At 36.5% G+C, this 19,511-nt stretch overlaps 1 pseudogene; it reads left to right on the forward strand.

Moving 5' to 3' along the window:
- Nucleotides 1-15,878: 15,878 nt before the first annotated feature.
- LOC105303438 lies at nt 15,879-18,950 on the forward strand (annotated as a pseudogene).
- Nucleotides 18,951-19,511: the final 561 nt, after the last annotated feature.

The following is a 19,511-nucleotide window of genomic DNA, read 5'->3' on the forward strand; positions in this document are numbered from 1 at the left end:
ACAGGTAGTGAATAGGAGAAAAATAGACCTTTGTGTTTAAGACAGAATGAGGAATGGGATTTAGGGCTTAAAAACCCTGTACCTCTACATTTTGGAGCTGCTTAATTTGGGGTCTGCGTACCCCTGGCAGACCCAGCTGGCTGAATAAAGAGTGAGTTTCCTATAACTCACTGAGTTCTGGTGGTCCGTGTGTCTTTCGGGGGCTGGTGGCTACAACAAAAGGGTGCCCTGGAACTGTTTTTATATCTGGCAAAGTGAGCTGGATTATTCACAACTGTGAATCCATGGGCTATAACATAACCAGAGGAGTGCTATAGGATACTATGGCATTAACAGTGATACTTTTAGATAGTTGCACATACTAAGTAGAAGTTAATGCTGGTTGCAACTCAGCAGTAATTAGTAAAGGTATTTTCACAGTATTTTCACTAAAGTAGTTGAGCTGACCATACTTTTTCAAGGTGTAACAACAGGAGCTGTCTAGTGAGTACATTGAGTGACTCCTTCAGGGAGATGTTCTCATTCATTGGGAATGATTCAGAAGTCTGTTAGGCAGGAATTGGCTTACACTATTTTTATGGGAAGGACTGCTACATACGCCTAAGGGCACAAAGAGTTACAGTTAATGTTTTATGTTTCATTGGAGCTTTCTAGTAAAAAACTGCACAGATTTTTTTTATTTTTAGAGTAGGTTGAACTCGAAATTTGTATTACAGCGATACAGGACTGTGTTGTCAAGCTTTTTTTTTCTTTTCCATTTATTAATGTTACCCAACATAGCACAATGCCTAGACTGTTCTAGAGGGTATTGTAAAGTATACCCAAAAAATTAAAAAAAAAAAAATCCATGAATGTGTTTTAGCATCAGGGAAGTTAAGGTGAAAGGAGACTTGAGTAAAATATTTAGAACAAAGAAGACTAAATGTATCATAGTATCAAAATGGTTTTGAATGCAAATATGTGTAAGATAATATTCACTAATAATTTACCTACTAGTTGTATAATTTTAACAAAGAAGCTTGTACAATAAGAGGCAGGAGCAGGCGAATTTACATATCTGCCTCATGAACTCTGGGATGTTGGGTCAGGCACTTAGTCCTAGTTCCCTGAAGGCTCCTAGGAGTCTTAATAAGGTTAACATAGTGGGGAGGCAAGTGAATTAAAATGTTAAATTAAGCTATATTCAGAGACTACAATATGCTGATCAGCCCTGCAGCCAGACGAGAGGAAACCTGGAGAACAAAGGAAGGTTTCTGCTGGGATTGCTAACAACCCCTTTCCCCACACAGTGAAAGGAAAACAGGTAAAGCAGAGTCTTGAAGTGACACCCTACACAAAATAAAATCATTCATTCCCCATGGCTAAAATCATAGGAATCTATTGATTAAAGGCTAGGAACTGCCAGCAGGCTTTTCATGCTACATATTCATATTCATATTCTTACCTTTTCATACTACATATTCTTATCCTTCCTCACTGTATGTCCATATCAAAGGAAAATGAGTAAACAAAGTCTTTAAACTGTAACTCAATGATACTAAAGAATGGTGTATAAACTGGATACCCAAACACTCTGCGCGCCTCTCAGGGTCTTTACTCTGTCTCTCTCACTGTCCTCGTCTCTCTATTGTCCCTCTGAGTTTCTCTTAGGCTCTCCAACTCTCTGCCTCGAGAGGAGACCACATTCTTTCTATGGAGCGTTACCCTTTCTCTAATACACTTTCCTTTTGACTCTAACTTTGGAAAGTGTTTGAATGCTTCCTTACATTGCACCAAGAATCCTCTTCTTTCTCAGGGTAGGGCTTGAGTCTCCCCCCACCCAACTTGAGAAAATATGCCCTGTCCTGCATCAAGGTGGCTGTGGGGACTTTGGACCTGTGGGTTTGGCTCCCAGACACTAGATAAAGGATGAAAAAGAGGCTGCTCTAAATATTGATGAGAAAGTTCTTGGGGACAAAAAAGTTGCTTTGAGGTCGGGGGGAGTTGAAGGAATGAGTCACTTTTCAAATATAGGAAGGCTGAGAGTGTAACACGGGACGTCACTTAAATGAATCCCTGGTCCTGCCGCCTGGGAAACTTGGTGGTAGTTTTAGCACAGAGGGTTTCGTAAAAGTTAAAGAGTGAGGCTACCTCTTAGGATCAAAGTAGTTGTAATCATGTAGATCAAAGACCATGTATGAGTAGTTGAAAAAGTCATCTTTTCTGCTGTTCATTTGATGTAGAAGATACAACAAACTCTCAAAAGTCAGGCACCTTTTACTACTTCAAAAAAGAGCTGGCCAAGACAGTGGCAGCTTGAGCTTCTTAAGGTCACATTAAGGGCATGGGGTAGGGGATTAACCAACCATGCAATGCCCTTCTTACTATGGTGGTATGATCCAAGTTCCTTCCAAAAAGCTTTTGTGTCAATTCCAGCTGGGAACTGGAGAGAACAATAAAAGGGTGAGCTGAAAAACCCAAACTAGAACCACATATTCTAATAACAGTCATTCATCCTTTGAATTTGTCCCTCTGGGGGTTGACATCATCTGGAGAAAAGAATGGTTAGGCTTGCCCTTTGAGAAGTGACTATTTCTAATCAGAAACCTTGGATTCTCATTCAAACCACTAAGATCCTATTTTAAGATGTGTCTGCAAGTGGAATTAAACTGCTATGTTGATGTCTGAATTTGCATATGAAGCAGTGATGGGGTAAACAAAACAAAACATGGTCTATCTGTACAGAGCAGGCAGCTCTTAGATGTGCTAAGTCAGCCACTTTTACACAGGTGGGGACAGTTGTCACTTGACACCCAATCAGTTGGCTTCTTTGAAGTCTACTCTCATTGCACGGACTCCATCAGTTTGCATCCAGTGGCAGCAAAATTCTCATTTTTTTCTCTTGCCATCATTACAAAATAATTCCAGTTCAGAGTAGAGAGTAGAGATAGAGTGCACAGTCCACATTTCTGTTCTATAGATACCAACACAATGAAATTTACTTATAAGTGAAACTTACTTATAAGTACCTCTCACTGCATTGTACAATAAAAAGTGGATGTATGTTAAGGCAAGGCACCTTTATTAAGACTAGGAAGAAAAAAATATTCTAGCATAGTTCAGTTATAATTGTTCTTATATTAAAATCACCAAGGTAGCTTAAAAAATCCTGATTATCATACCAATTAATCTAGAATCCAAGTATCAGTATTTATTAATTTCTCTAGGTGATTTCAGTGTGAAGTCAAGGTTAAGATTACTCAATTACAATCTCGATGCTTCTCAGAACTCAGAAATATGTATATAAAGCCACCCTGACTAAGTCACATTTCTAACCCCTGAGGTAAAATCAACTTGTCCTGGTGGCTAACAATTTAATTTGAGCCAGTCTGTCTGTATACCTCTCTCTGCCTGTCAACCTGTCTGTCTATCTGTCTATTTGTCTTTCTGTCTATATCTATCAATCCATCTGTTCCTCCATCTATTAATCCATACTGGAATGAAAGGTTGTAGCTATTCTGTGGAGAATCTTAGATAAAAGGGTGATCCAGGCATAAGTAATTTAATAGGCAATTAGTCATTACAGATTTTTAGATAACAAAGATATATAATTGAACTTATTTTAAAAAACATTTGGTAGCAGCGTTAATGGTGGATTTCAAAATGGGACAGTGACCCAGGTCAGGCCAGAAAAGAGGTTATTTTGCAATAGTAAAGTGAGAAGGAAGAAAGCCTTTAGGATTTTGATGATGAAAGTAGGAGGCTAATATGAGAGACAGAGCATCTAAAAAAAAAAATAATGGTATTTGCCTGACTGAAAAATTAGAATGATCCATGAAAAATCTTTCAGAATGAATACTGGGGAACAATTTGGGGCTTTCTTCTGTCAAACCTACAATTCTTTTTCAGGGCCAGGCTAATTTCCCCCTTCTCCTTTTCCTACTTGATACATACTCAGGATTTCTGCTTGGTTTCCTTTCTTCTTTCAAGCTGCCACCATTCGATTCATCCCTTTGATTTTCCAAGACTGATCTTGGAGTGGGACATCGTCCTTCATTCCTAACTGCATTAGAAGCCAGCACCCAGGCCCTTGATACTTTTAATGTTTTACTGCATATCACTTTAATATTTTTCACCAACAAAGATCTGGAGTATCATTCTTTTCACTGTTTCCACTCAGTCCAATATAAATTTCCATACCAGTTATCTACTATCACAATAATGCTGGGTGGCAAACACCCAAAACTCAATGTAAAATAATATATACCTTTTGAGATTTCAGGTGAACTGGGTGGTTCTTTTGGTCTTGGCCAGGGTAATTTATGTAATAACCAATCATGATTGAGATCTCATGTATATTTGGGTGTTGGTTGGCTTGTTGTCTGGTCTATAAAGGCCTCTTAGCTGGGACAGTCTGTTCTCTGTCTCATCCTCCAGCAGGCTAGCCCGAGTATTTGCTCGTAGCAAAGGCAGAGAAATAAAATAAGTGGAAATGTGTAAGTGCTTTTTCAAGCTTCTGCTGGCTAACATCCCATTGGCTAAAGCAAGTCACTTGGTCAAGCTCAGAAGCCAGAGTGGGACAGAGCATCCTGCCCAGAGTGGGAAATCATTACAAAGTTATAGGGCTCTACAAAGTAGGTGTACAAGAAGGGGATAAATAACTAATGCAGTGAATTCTCCACAGTCTTTTTTCTCATTTCTCCATTATTTAAGTGAGGGGTCAGCCTTCCACCCCTGTTCACACTCAAGAGTCTTCATGGAAACAGCCCAAGGGGAGATTTTGTTAAATTCTTTGTCTTTATTTCTAATTCATTAATAATAACAACAATAAATTTAATAATACTAATAATAGGGATTAAACTCTATGTAATAGACATTCAGATTTCTTTACTGGCATTAAAACATTATTTTGTCATAATTAATCGTTTAGGAATTGCTATCCTTACATAACAACTGAGAAACTGAAGTTGAAAGGATTAAAAATCTTACATAAAGTTAACATTTCAATATTTTTTATTATTCAAGAAGTAATATATTTTATTGTACAATATGTGATTTAGCGAAAATAAGATATAACAGTAGTAATCATTCCCATTTTGATGAATGAATTATTTTTATTATATATTTTGAGATCAAATACCAAGGAATGAATATTTTAATAACTGAGATGTGGGAAATTAGCTTTGTTGATAATATATGCCTACTTTATGTGAATAGCACAAACCCACATTAATAAATTACATTTATATGGAGCTGAAATCAATAAGATAATCTTAGCTTTGCCCCAAACTAAAACCTACCTCCCTCTCACAACTATATATTTCTCTATTGACTTGACTTTCACTTTATTTTCTTATGTTGATAAAACTTTTTATAAATTTCTGAAGATATACATGACAGGGTGTATAAACAAGAGTGGAAAGAGAGAATTCCAATTAGAAAATTATGAAAATATATTTTTCCTTCATTGTCTTACATGAAGCACACAAGGTGGATAAAGATACATTTTATTCACTTACAAAGACATGTAATATGTAAGCATAGCAAAATGATGTTTTGTTCCAACACATTTCAATTCAGAGAATATGTCAAAATAAATGTTACATTAGAATTCATGTAAAAAGGTTTTATAAATCTGCAATACCCCAGATTTTCTTCTACTATGGGATTGTGAAATGTGGTTCGAATGAACAGAGAGCACTGATGGACATCATTGAGAGAATCATAAATGTGCCACTGAAATGAATGTTCCAGATTATTAACTTTTATCACTTTTAAAAGTCAAATTAATTATTTTTATTCTAACCATTTTTGAAGGAAACCTAACACAAATGTACTATTTTTCTGCTTGAACTGAGCATACAAAATATTTTATTCATTTTGTGATAACTAAGTCTCAGGTTACCATTATGAATAATTTTTGTTTTATATGTTAATAAATTTTTTCCTTCAGGGACTAGTGAGTCATGTCAGTTTGTTTGATTAATTACTTTAGGTTTTTAAAAAAGTTCTGGTGATTCTCTTGCTTGTATTGTCTCTTTCTTACGCTAGGCTGTTTCAATTTGACAATTCCCTTTCCTTCACACTTTTAATCTAGTTTTTTTCTTTCTGTAACCCCTATTTCAATATAAATCAGATAAACATTCAAAATCATTAGATTAAGTTATATACTAAATTATAATTCAGTAGCCTTTTGCAGAAGAGCCTGAGCTCAACACTTCTAAAAACATAATAAATGGGATTTATTTATTCATTCAAAATGTGTTTTGAATGCCAATGCCATTTTTCTAAGATGTTAATGATAATACAGACCACTGTTACATGAACTACAAGATGCACCCCCAATTTAGAGATGTGAAAATCTCTAAAAAACACATCTTAGAGGAGATGAAATATGATATGAGAGTGAGATAATGTTCTGGGTGATGGACATATATCAGTATTGAAAGCAGATAATATCCTTGCTCTAATGGAGTATACATTCTAATGGGGGGAGAGTGCAAATAATTATGTCAGGTGATCACTAGTGCTCTGAAGGAGAAGCAAAACCAGGTAAGGGGTAGGAAAGAGAAGGTAACTCCAGGTAGTGGGAACAGTGAGTGCAAAGGCTCTGAGATGGGAGCATATTTTGGGTGTTGGAGGAACAGTAAGTAGGCCAGCATGGCTACAGCAAAAGAAAGGAGGGTAGTAGGAGATGACATCAAAGAGATAGTGAGCTCCAAATTAGGCCAGGCCTTGTAGATATAGTAATAAAAACTTTGGATTTTACTGTGATAGATAGAAAGCTGTGCAAAGATTTTGAGTGGAGAAATGACATGATCTGACTGCATTGTAACAGAAGCATTGTGACTGCTGTGTGGAAAGACACTGTTAGAAAACAAGAGAGTGGAAACAGGAAGATCAATTAGGAGACTATTTCAATTATCTAGATAAGGATTGATGGAAACCTAGACCAAGTTAGCAGTGATGGAAGTGGTAAGAATTGGTCAGATTCTGGACATATTTTGGGTCAAGCAAATAGAACTTGCTGATAGATTTGATAATGCGGCATGAAAAAAAGAGAGAGTCAAAGGAGACTCCAAAATTTTTGACATTTATTGAGATTGGGGAAAACTGAGAGGGAGGGAACAGGATGGAAGAGAAAGAAATGAAGACTGGTTTTGTTCATGTTAAGTATGAAATGCTTTAGCTATCAAGTGAAGAAGTGAAATAGGTAGTTGAATACATGAATCTGGTCTTCAGGGTAGAAGCCCAGACCAGACAAATAAATTTGGGAGTCAGAAAAAGAGTGAACAAATGTGTCGATTGATACTCACAGGCTGAGTAAAATAAGGACTAAGAATTGACATTGGATTTGTCAACACAATTTGTAAGACAGAACATATTGGAGTACATCCAGGAAAGAATGAGAAGAAAAGAAGTGAAGGCTGTTCTTTCAAGGGTTTTTTTTTTTTTTTTTGTAAAGGGGACAGAAATATGGGGTGAGTACACCTTCTTAACATAAGTTTGAAACCTTTTCCAATTCTTTTATTATCTACTTGGAAAGCATAGTGACAAAATATTTGGGCTGCAGAGTATATTAATTCTGTGATTTCATATCTCAAAAGACTTGATCAAGAAATAAAGTAAGCTCGAAAACATTTTCATTAAAAGCAAAACTATGTGTTCTTTATCATTTTCATTGTTTTTTGAAAATTTCAGTTAGCAGTTAAGGTAAAAGGCCAAGATTTGCAAATACAGGATCCAAAAGGGTCAATCATGTTAGCCTAAGGAGATATTTGTGTTAATACTAACTTGGGCTTTAGATAGTATTGTATACATCAATACTTCAGACACTAACTGTCTGAAAGGATTGTTGGGGATTCAACAAGAACTCAGAACAGCAAAAATATAGGAAGGCTCCTATATGAAATTCATGCTGGGAATTCACGTAGCTATTATATTTCTAGAGTGGGTAGCTATAACCTTTTAGAAATAAGTATTTGCAGTTTGAATAATTGTGCTTCAATAACCTGCAATATCCAGAAGGTATAAATATGATACTATTAAGATGCAGTTCCAGATTTTTGCTGGCTGGATAACCCCCAACACTAATTTGAGTTTCTTCAGACTCTAGTCTTCTCAGTGGGTCTCTAGGTGGTGTTTCACAAATGCTTACGGGTCAATGACCGCTGTCACTGCTCTAGTGGGTACCACATCATCCACTCTGCCCTGGATGGCCATGGTACTCTGCTGGATCTCTAGGCTGATTTTCTCTCATTTTCTTCTTGGTACAGGCAAGTTCCAATGGCTATTTTGAGGTAGCTATAATGCCACTTTCCTCTAAACTTTAGGCTGTTGATAAGTCTTATTCATCATGCCAGATATCTTCTTCGCTTGGAATGATTTCTTTCCTAGGGACTCTACAGTGCTTCCACGTAGTTTCCCTTATCTATCTTCTCACTTTTATTTGCCAGACATGCCGTTTATGTCTGACTCTAATCTTGGACCATATTTGAATTATTTGCCTTTGAGGCTCCCATTCCTTCATGTAAATCAGTAGAGGTAAAGAGATACCAGGGTCTGTGACGCAATTCCACATGACAGATGGATCCAAGTCTCACCTGTTTCTAGGCTAACTGGGAACCCTTTAGAGCACATATTGGTTTCAGAGAAGAGGAGAAATGGCTGTGGATATGAGGTCTCTGCGTTTTCTCTCCCTTACCTGTGTTATAGTAGCTCAGATCTTTGGAAAAGCAGAAAGAGATGTGGAGTTCAGATTCTCTGAACTACCGTAAAAACCTATTTTAGGGGCTTACATTGATGTTAGCTATTGCTGGGATCTGGGAAAAAAATCGTAACGTGTGTGTGTGTGTGTGTGTGTGTGTGTGTGTGTGTGGCAGGGGGAGGGCATGTGTACCCGCTAATGTGCCTGCTAGTTTTCAAAATGCTTTTTAGTTGCTTTTTCCTTTATTGAGTGTAGGACATGTCTTAAAAATAAATCTCCTGACTGATTTTGCTCTTGAAACTCCAGAAGTTCAGGTGGGTGAGGAATGTGTTGGAGTTTCACTTAGAATTGCTATTAAAAAGCCTTCGTGTATGGATGATGATGCTACTGCCACATACTGATGGCAAACTAAGTGTTCAAGTGGCTGTTTTTGTTCTTCCCAGCAGCAAGGATGAGTCTGAGCTGAGTCGTCCCTGCTACTCTCCAGGTCCCCATTTGTGAAATGGTTGGTTGCTTCCAGGGAGGAAGTTGGTGGCTGGGAACCATTTTCTCCATGCAGTGTTAAGTGCTCCTTGTGGATGCTGCTGCTAGAGGGGATGATGAAAACCTGGCAAATTATTGTTTATCTCAAGCAGCTCCTGATGTGTTTCCCTACTGAGGGGAAGTCAAAAAAGAAAAGATGGCTGCAGCAGGCAGGTGTCAAGCCTGCCTCTCTTTGGCCAGTCTCCTGCTGTTGGGTCTTGCTTTTGTGGATGCGGGGTCCATGCGGGCAACACAATCCATGTGCTAGTGACAGCTGCTCATAAACCAGCAGAGGCAGCAGGCAGGTGAAACACTAAAACATTAGGCTATAAAATATTTAAAGAAAGCTGTGAATTTGGTTTTCTTTTGATGAGTTCTCCAGATCTATATTTCAATAGCTTTGCTGAAGGGCCAGAATCAAACGAGAGGTAACCCCAGAGCCCATTTAAGTACTTTGCACTGTTTACTTAATATTTTAGAGATAAAAAAAACCACTTTGGAATATCGAGCACTCCAAAAGAACAAAACCTATTTATGAACCCTGAGGGCATTTCATCTCTAAGACAGCAAAGCCAGGAAACTGTAGGAGTCTTTCATTTTTATAACACTAGATAAACTATGGGATGAATCAGCTTCAGTGGGGTCTTTTAACTCTTTGTGCTCTAATGTGGTAAGCATAACCACTAGAGAAAATATTTCTTTTTATTTTAATGTCTTCCATACCTTTATTTTAGAATGTTTTAACAAAAGATACAGAGCCTTGATACAGAGCTTGAAGTAGAAATAAAAGAACAGTAATAGATTTACCCCTGATTCAGAATCAGAAAACCTGGATTCTAGTGTTGGCTCTGCTGTTTAGTGGTTTTGTAACCTCAGGAAAATTTTGGCTATACCAGTTACTAACTTTGTGATACTGGGCAAGTTACCTAATCTTGCTAGAGCATGTGTATTCTCATCTGTAACTTAAGTGGAATTGATAATGCCTACTTCTCTGGGATGTTGTGAGAATTGAGAGTGCAGATATAGTGCCTAGCACAAAGCTTTGCTCTTTACAAGTGCCTAATAATGTCAGATGTTACAGAACTGGAAAGAAAGTATTTGATTTTAATCTTATTTTCTTTATTTGTAAAATGGTGACAATAATATATATTGCATAAGGTTATCATAAGGTTTAAATGATGACATGTGTAAGTACTTATATACTAAATGCCATATAAATATAAGATGTATTTATCATCATTATAGATTTTGAGAACTGGTAGAGAAAATGGGTAAATAAGAGAGAATATAAAAAATTAGACAGCAGGAAAGTTGGGAACAAACCTGTGAACTGGTTTGCACATTAGAAGTGAAAGAATAGAATTAAAACTGCCACCCTAACCAAATCAAACCAAATCCAAACCCAAATCCCAAATCCGAATGTAATCAAAGTATATCAACAAACAAGATCAAACAAAAAACAAAAACAAAAACAAAAAAAACAAACAAGCAAAACAAAACCAGTCTGCTAGTGTGCCAGGGGCACATTAAGTTGCTTCTCTCCATCTTAAGAATATCTTCATTACTGCTTTCTTCTCTGGAGAACCTGCTGGTCAGTGCTTCTGTGTCTGAGATAACTGTGAGAAGAATGTTGTGAATATAGAGTGAACCCAGTTACTGTAGAACATCTCATAGACCTTCATGTTTTAGTCCCAGAGTCCCTCCTCTGGCCAAGCCCGGCTCCTCCTGACCAGGCAGGCTCTGCATATCTCCTTTTTCTTTCTCTTATAACTTTGAATACCAGGAGCAGGTCTCACTCCCTCTTTACTTTTCTACTTTGCCAGAACACAGGAAACAAGTTTTTTTATTTTAAGAATTTTCATGCTGATAAATATGTAGCAATAAAAAGGGGATATTACAAATGAGAAACAGCAACCATGGAAATATTACAAAGCTTATGACAGTATTTTAGTGGTTCCACTAGTAATAATAATGCCAATATTTCCATTAAATTGTAAAGTACAAATGGAACTAAAGAGTTAAATTCAAGTCAGGCTCACTAAAGTCTTTCTCTTAAGAAAGAAAAGAAAGTTAATATTCTCTCTTGTATGCTACATACCTTAGCATATGAGACCTCACAGGCATGCGTGCATATATGTGAATCTTTTTCCCCCACTCTATCATGGCCGGGCAAATGTTACTTTGGTCTCTCTTAAAAACAGAGATGGTTTAACATACTTAAATTGATTCATGCGATATACCACATAAACAAAATAAAAAATTAAAAAACCCATATGATCCTATCAATAGATGCAGAAAAAGCATTTGAAAAGATATAGCATTCATTTATGACTAAAACAATTGATAAAATGGGTATATAAAGGAAGTACTTCAAAATACTAAAAGCCATATACGATACACCCTCAGCTAACATCATACTTAATAGTGAAAAATTAAAACCTATCCGCTAAGATCAGGAATAAGACAAAGCTGTCCCCTATTACCACTGTTATCCAATAAAGTGTTGGAGGTCCTAGCTAGAGCAATCAGGCAAGAGAAAGAAATGAAAGGCATACAAATTGAGAATGAAGAAGTCAAATTGTCACTTTTTGCAGATAAAATAATTTTTTATATTTAGGGAAAACCTAAAGTCTCCATTAAAAAACTATTAGAAACAATAAACAAATACAGTAAAGTTTTAGGATACAAAATCAATATACAAAAATCCGTAGCATTCCTATACGCTAACAATAAATTTTCAGAAAAAGATATGAAAAAAAATCCTTTTTCAATTGCAACAAAAATGATAAAGTACTTAGGAATAAATTTAACAAAGCGTGAAGGACCTATACACTGAAATCTCTGAGACGTTTTTAAAAAAAAAAAATTGAAGAAGACACAAAGAAATGAAAAGATATTTCATGTTCATGGATTGGAAGAGTCAACATTGTTAAAATGACCTTATTACCGAAAGCAATATACAGATTTAATGCAATCCCCATCAAAATCCCAATGGCATTTTTTAAAGACACAGAACAAAAAATCATCAGATTTGTATGCAAGCACAAAATACTATGAGTAACCAAAGCAATCCTGAAGAACAAGGCTGGAAGTATCACTCTGCCTGACTTCAAATTATTCTACAAAGTGACAATAATCAAAATAGCATGATATTGGCAGAAAAACAGACACACAGACCAATGGAACAGAATCGAGAGCCCAGAGATAAACCCCTGTATATATAGGCAAATAATTTTTGACAAAGGAACCAAAAAACATTCACTGGGGAAAGGAAAGCCTCTTCAATAAATGATTCTGGGAAAACTGGAAAGCCACATGCAAAAAATAAAAATAAAAATAAAAATAAAACGAGACTGCTATCTGTCAGCATATACAAAAATTAACTCAAAATGGATCAAAGACCTGAATATAAAACCTGAAACAATAAATTGTATAGAAGAAAACATAGGAACTAAAATCAAGGACCTTGGACTTAAAGAGGATTTTATGAATTTGACCTCAAAGGTATGGGAAGTAAAAGCAAAAATAATGAATGGGGCTGTATCAAACTAAAAAGCTTCTGCACAGAACAAAAAACCATCAGCAAGGCAAAGAGGCAACAAACTGAATGGGAAAAGATATTTGCAAACAATGCCTCTGATAAGAGCCTAATATCCAAAATATACAGAGAACTTATACAACTCAACAGTAATAAAACAAATTAAATTAAAAAAATGGGCAGAGGATCTGAACAGACTCTTCTGAGAAGACATACAAGTGGCCGACAGACATATTTGAAGGTGCTCAATTTCACTAGCTATTAGGGGAACACAAATCAAAACCACAATGAGATACTACATCACACCTACTAGAATGGCTATCATCAACTGGACAAGTAATAACAAATGTTAGAGAGGTTGTGGGGGAAAAAGGAACTCTCATACTCTGCTGATGAGACTGCAAATTAGTACAGCCACTATGGAAAACAGTATGGAGGTTTCTCAAAAAATAAGAATAGAATTACCATATGACCCAGCAATCCCTCCTCTGGGTTTTTACCCCAACGTTTTGAAAAATTTACCTGTAAAGATATATGCAACCTGATGTTCAGAGCAGCATTATTCACGATGGCCAAGACATGGAAATAACTGAAGTGTCCTTTGGTAGATGATTGAATAAAGAAGATGTGCTACATATATACAGTGGAATATTACTTAGCCATAAGAAAAGATGAAATACTGCCATTTGCAGCAACATGGATGGATCTTGAGATTTTCATGCTAAGTGAAATAAGTCAGACAGAAAAAGTTGAGAACCATATGCTTTCACTTACATGTGGGATATAAAACTGAAAGCAACAAACAAAGCTGACAAAGAAACAGAGATTCTTAGACATGGATAACAGTTTAGTGGTAACCAGAGGGAATAGGGGGAGGGGAGAGGTAGATTAGGGTAAAGGGGTCAAATATATGGTGATGGAAGGAAATTTAACTTTGGGTGATGAACACACAATGCAATATACATATGATGTGTTATTGAATTATACACTTGCAACCTATATAATTTTATTTACCAGTCACCCCAATAAATTTAATTGAAAATATTTAACATAATAAAATAAAATCATTTCTTTCCTCTGTCATGCACACAAATCTGTAAAGAAATCCAAAGGAATGTTTGCATGAATAGAGAAATTCATGAGAGCTGGTGTGAAGTAAACTATCAGGAAGGTTGGGGTAGCTTTTCAGAATCAATAAGGACATGAATGATGAATTAGTCACTATAAATTAGCCTAGGCTCACAGATCAGGTTTCAAGTAAATCAAGATCACACAAGTCAGAAATTTAATAACATGTAAAACATGGCCCACAATGACAGTTCATATAGTATTTATTAAGACTTCTGATTTTCAATGCTTTATAAATATAAAGGTTTAGAAGGGCTGGGTAAAGACTTTTGGACCTGTAGGAATTTTTGTGGAGTGGAAATTTCTGGACTAATTCATATGTTTTTTTATTGTGTCGTTCTCTCTGGAATATTGTGATATTTGCATAGATATTGTTTCTCCTTATATTTGCGGATGCTTGTGAGCCTGAGAAGCAAGTCGCTTGTCTAGGTGCCCATCATAGTATATAATTGTCATTCCAGAAATCTTGAGAGCTCTCTAAATGCCTCTGTCTTTCAAAATGGCAGGGCCCTCTGTGGGAGCTTAACTGAACCACATACAGGACTAAAGACAGCTATATGATGCTTAAATTTAAATATAGATATTATGGACTACATTCTTTTTTATTAATCGTCAACATTATGTTCCCTAAATTCCCAGGGGAGCCGAACACATAACTCACAGGATCAGACACTGTTTTAAAAGATAAGGGTAAAGAGAAGATATCTACATACTGAAGAATAGAGCTATGAAAGAAGAATTGGAATGAGGGAAGGAACAGTGCACCTTTATTTTCCTCTGTGTTTTTGTTAGCAACAAGTTGACACATTAGTTTGAAAAAGAACAAATTAGACAAAAAGATATGGTGTTAGATATAAATTAAAAGTTGTTTCTATATATTGCAAGTATTTCTCTCTTACAAAGAGGATGGTAGATTATTTTTTTAAAATCACAATTTGAAGTTTGACATTTGTGTCTCCTAATTCTCAGGTCATTTATTATGACTTTTCTTTATTAAGGTGTTAGAATAATTCTCTGAAGGATGGTGATAATGCGATGCTTTCTAAGCCTCTGGGTACCAGGCAGAGTTTGGAGTGATTTAGGGGCAACCAGACAATGCTTCATTACCCAGGAAACTGACCCTTCTCCCATCTCCTGTAAATGAGATCTGAAAACTTTCTCCATCCTATTATCTTGTCAGTTCCTAGCATCGGTTTCTAACAAGAGAGTTGAAATGCAATATAGCTTTGCCTGGAAAAAAAAGTACTTAGAATTTAGTGGACTGTAACTGGGCTGCAAATACAAATGGGTAATATTTAGCTTGTAATACAATTTTCTTCATGCAGATTGCAATGTTTGCATCTGGTAATGAAGTCCATGTTTCTTTGTATCAGTGGTTTTCAAATGGAAAACATTGGAGAATAGCAAGATAGACTTAAAGGGATATCTCATGTATACCCATGCATGAACACTGACCCTTTACAGAGTGAAGCTGAATATGAACATAGGAATTCACAGAATTTTCTCCCATTAAAATCAACCTTATTTTGTCACTTGCATATTTTCAATGTACAGTACTATTTTAAAGCTGTATTCTCAAATTCTTGTTGTTTTCAGTCATAAATTTCATTCACGCATTCAAAGAAAAAAAATTTTGGAATCATAGGTGAGTGGGTAGCATAGTTCTTTTTATAAAGAAAGAAAAAAGAAAAGGAAAAGATTGCACATACATTTCTCATAAACAGATCTGGTTAGACTTTCGGTTGCAAAGAACTCAGCCTGAATAAAACTGGTGCCTATTGCAGGGCTATGTATGAATTGAAACTGAGACTAGAAGATTGAGCGGAAGTAAAACAACTCTAGTTTCCAGCTTCTTTCTCCATCTGTCTCAGGTTCTTTCTCAGCATTTCTCTCATGGCATCTCTATATCATTCTGCATCACAAGAAAGGTATCTGAGCCATTTTTTTCTCTATTAATTTCCTCTGCTTACTTAGAGCTTTAGCCCCGTTATAATTTTGTTTGGTATGGGACCTGTTGTAATCATCCTCCTTGACTCTTTTCAGCTTCAGCTCTCAGGCTTCATTGTTCAGTCTCCTTGTGTTTTTGCATTTAGGTTCATAAAAGTAAGTATCTTATTGTCCTAGCTCACTTATGCATACCATATCATGCCGTAAGTTACTGGCTATCCAATAAATGGTATGATAGATGGCAAAAAAGAGCCACAATTCCCTGTAACCACACACTTTTGATTTGGTAGCTCCCTCCATCAAGTGATGGAGTCTCTCTATCCTTGAATCTGGACTGGCTTTGTGACTTTTTGTAGCCAGTAGAATGAAGCAGAAGTGATATACAGTTGTACTATTGCTCTTCTAGAGGTCTTGAGCATTTCCTGTATTGCTCTTGGGAAACTGCCATATGAATATGCTTGGCTAGGCTGCTAGAGCCTGAGAGACTAAGTGAACAGAGATAAACTGTCTTAGACTAGCCAGCAACCAGCCTGCTGGAATAGACTTCCCGATCTGACTAATCTAGGCCAGACTTGGGTGATCTTGGCTGGACTCCCTCATGCATTTGCAGTCAACTGCCAGCTGGCTGGTTGCTGGCTAGTCTAAGATAGTTCATTGTGGAAGAGAATATGGTACATTTAAAGGGCTGAAAAGGTCAGTGTGAGTGTGACTGGAATATAGACAGAGGGGGTAACTGTGAGAAGATGCAGGAGAAGAGATGTGTAGAAACTTCAAAGCATGGGGCCTTGTAGTCTGTGTTATACATTTTGGAAACATGGAACGCTATTGAAGTGGCTGGAGGAAGAGGGGAAGCATGGGCATGTGATCGGTTTTGTGTTTTGGAAAGATCACGCTGTATGCAGTGTTGATAAATGATCGAATTGAATTCAAGCTGAGTGAATGTAAAGAGATCAGCTAATAGATTGTGTTGTGATGGTTAGAAATGGTAGTAGCTGGAATTAAAAGAGCAGCTGAAAGGAGAGGGCAGATTTGAGATATGCTTAGGAATTAAGACCAATAGGGGAAGACCAAGATGCTTAGAAGATAAGACCATAGAGTTTGGATATGAAGGTTGAGATAGGGAGTTATTAACAGAGACTTCTAGATTTCTGGTTTTGACAAGGAAATAAATGATAGTGCTACTCACTGAGCTTATGAAATCTGGAAAAGGAATAGTTTTGAGGAGAGAAATCATGAGATCTATAGACATGTTGAGTTCAAGGTGCATTGTGGTCTCCAAATGGAAATGTTGATTATGAGACTGGATATATGAATTAGAGGAGAAATCTAGGATATAGATACAAATTTAGTAAATATTGGCGTTGAATTGGCAATTGAAATTGTAGAAGTGGAGAGAATTTGGGGCAGACATTGTAGATGATAGTTCATAGGCCTATCATAGTCTGTCAGTCTAAGATAACATTAAAAATAAAAATTGAACTAACATGTAAAAATAAGAATATTTCACATAAATATTTGAATTTCCAACTTCTCTGAAACTTTGAAACTTTGACAACTTTGGGTTCCCATTCCAGCATGGTAAAAACTCCCTGAAACAGGGTTGTAGTCACAGTCTAAATGAATCATGAGCTTTCTAGTGTGAAACCCTTTCCCTTGACACATTTTATTTATTTTTGTCTCCTCTTTGACTACTGTAGAGTTTGTATACACAGGACTGAGCCTTAAGAAACTTCAACATGTAATAGTACAAAAGAAAAAGACAAATTTGCCAAGAAAGTTGAAAAGAATGAGCTATAGAGATAAGACAGTTTGGCAGTGATGTGAAGGAATTTTTTGCAGAAGAGGAGAGTGACTTTGGAAAGCCAGCTCCAAGCTACTCAAGCTACAGGAAAACTGCTTTCTAGGGAAAATCAGCCACCCATGGACAACATAATCTGGGCTAGTTTGATTCCAAAATTTGTGTCCTTCTTGGGCAGAACTGATCATAGTACCATTCAGTTTGAATCTGCTTGGGCCTTCACTAACATGACAACTTCCAGAACATCAGAACAGACCAAGGCTGTAGTAGATGGGGGTGCTATCCCAGCATCCATTTCCCTATTGGCATGGCCCCATGCTCACATCAGTGAACAAGCCATATGGGCTCTAGGAAACACTGCAGGTGATGGGTTAATTTTCTGAGTTGGCTATCAAGTATGGTGCAGCTGACTCACTGTTGGCTCTTCTTGTAGTTCCTAATATGTCATCTTTAGCATGTGGTTACTTATGTAATGTTACCTGGACACTTTCAAACCTTTGTCTCAACAAGAATCCTGCACTCCTATTTGGTGCTGATGAGCAAATTCTTCCTACTTTAGTTTGTCTCCTGCATCATGATTAACCGGAAGTAGCAGAGAGCTGCTGGACCATTTCCTACCGACTGATGGTCTAAATGAAGAGATGGAAATGGTCATGAAAATAGAAGTTGTGCCCCAATTTGTGAAGCTCCTAGGAGCTACTGAATTGCCAATTGTGACTCCTACACTAAGAACCATAGGAAATATTGTCATTGAAATAGATGAACAGATGCAGATTGTAATAGATGCAGGGGCACTTGCAGTCTTTCCCAGCATCCTAATGAATTCCAAAACTAATATTCAGATGTAAGCTACATGAATAATATCAAACATCCCAGCTGGCTGCCAGGACCAGATACAGCAACTTGTAAATTATGGATTAGTCCTAGTCCTCATTGGTATTTTCTCTCAGGTAGACTTTAAGACACAAAAAGAAGTCATATGGGCTGTGACCAAGTACACATGTGATGGGACAGTTGAACAGATCATATTCCTCATTCATTGTGGCATAATAGAACCATTAATGAACCCATTAACTTTAAAAACTACCAAAATTATTCTGGTTATTCTGTATGTTATTTCAAATATCTTTTAGGCTGCTGAGAAACTAGGTGAAACTGAGAAATTTAGTATAATATTTGAAGAATGTGGAGGTTTGAACAAAATTGAAGCTCTATAAAACCATGAAAATAAGTCTATGTGTAAAACTTCATTAAACTTGAGTGAGAAATATTTCTCTGTAAAAGAAGATCAAGATGTGCCAGAAACTACCTCTGAAGGCTATACATTCTAAGATCAGGATGGCACTCCTTGGACCTTTAATTTTTAGGTTATACAGCTGAAGTATAAAGTTGTTTGTTGTGTACTAGGTTTGATATAAGTTTGTCTTACTATTTCTCTACTAAGAACTCTTTTTAAATATAGTTTGTTATTATAGCACTTTTTACAATGAAATTATACTTGAACAGTTCCTATCAATGGGCTTCTTATTTCTATGTGGAATTTCATATCTTGCAGTGTCCTGTAAATAAAAATTAAATTCCACCCTAAAAAAAAAGAAACCGTACTCATTAGCAGTCATTCCTCATTCTCCTCTCCCACAGTGCCTGACAACCACTGATCTACTTTTTGTCTCTATAGGCTTGCCTATTCTGAACATTTAATGTAAATGGAATGATACAATATATGGCCTTTTGTGTTCGGCTTCTTTCAGTGAGAATTATTTTTTAAATATTTATTCATGTTGTAGTATGAATCAGTACTCCATTCTTCTTTTTTTTTTTTGAGTGAATAATATTCTGTAGGATGAATGTACCACATTTTGTTTATTCATTCATTAGTTGATGGACATTTT

Source organism: Pteropus vampyrus, unplaced genomic scaffold (genome assembly GCF_000151845.1).
Source record: "Pteropus vampyrus isolate Shadow unplaced genomic scaffold, Pvam_2.0 Scaffold10, whole genome shotgun sequence".
Lineage (NCBI taxonomy): Eukaryota > Metazoa > Chordata > Mammalia > Chiroptera > Pteropodidae > Pteropus > Pteropus vampyrus.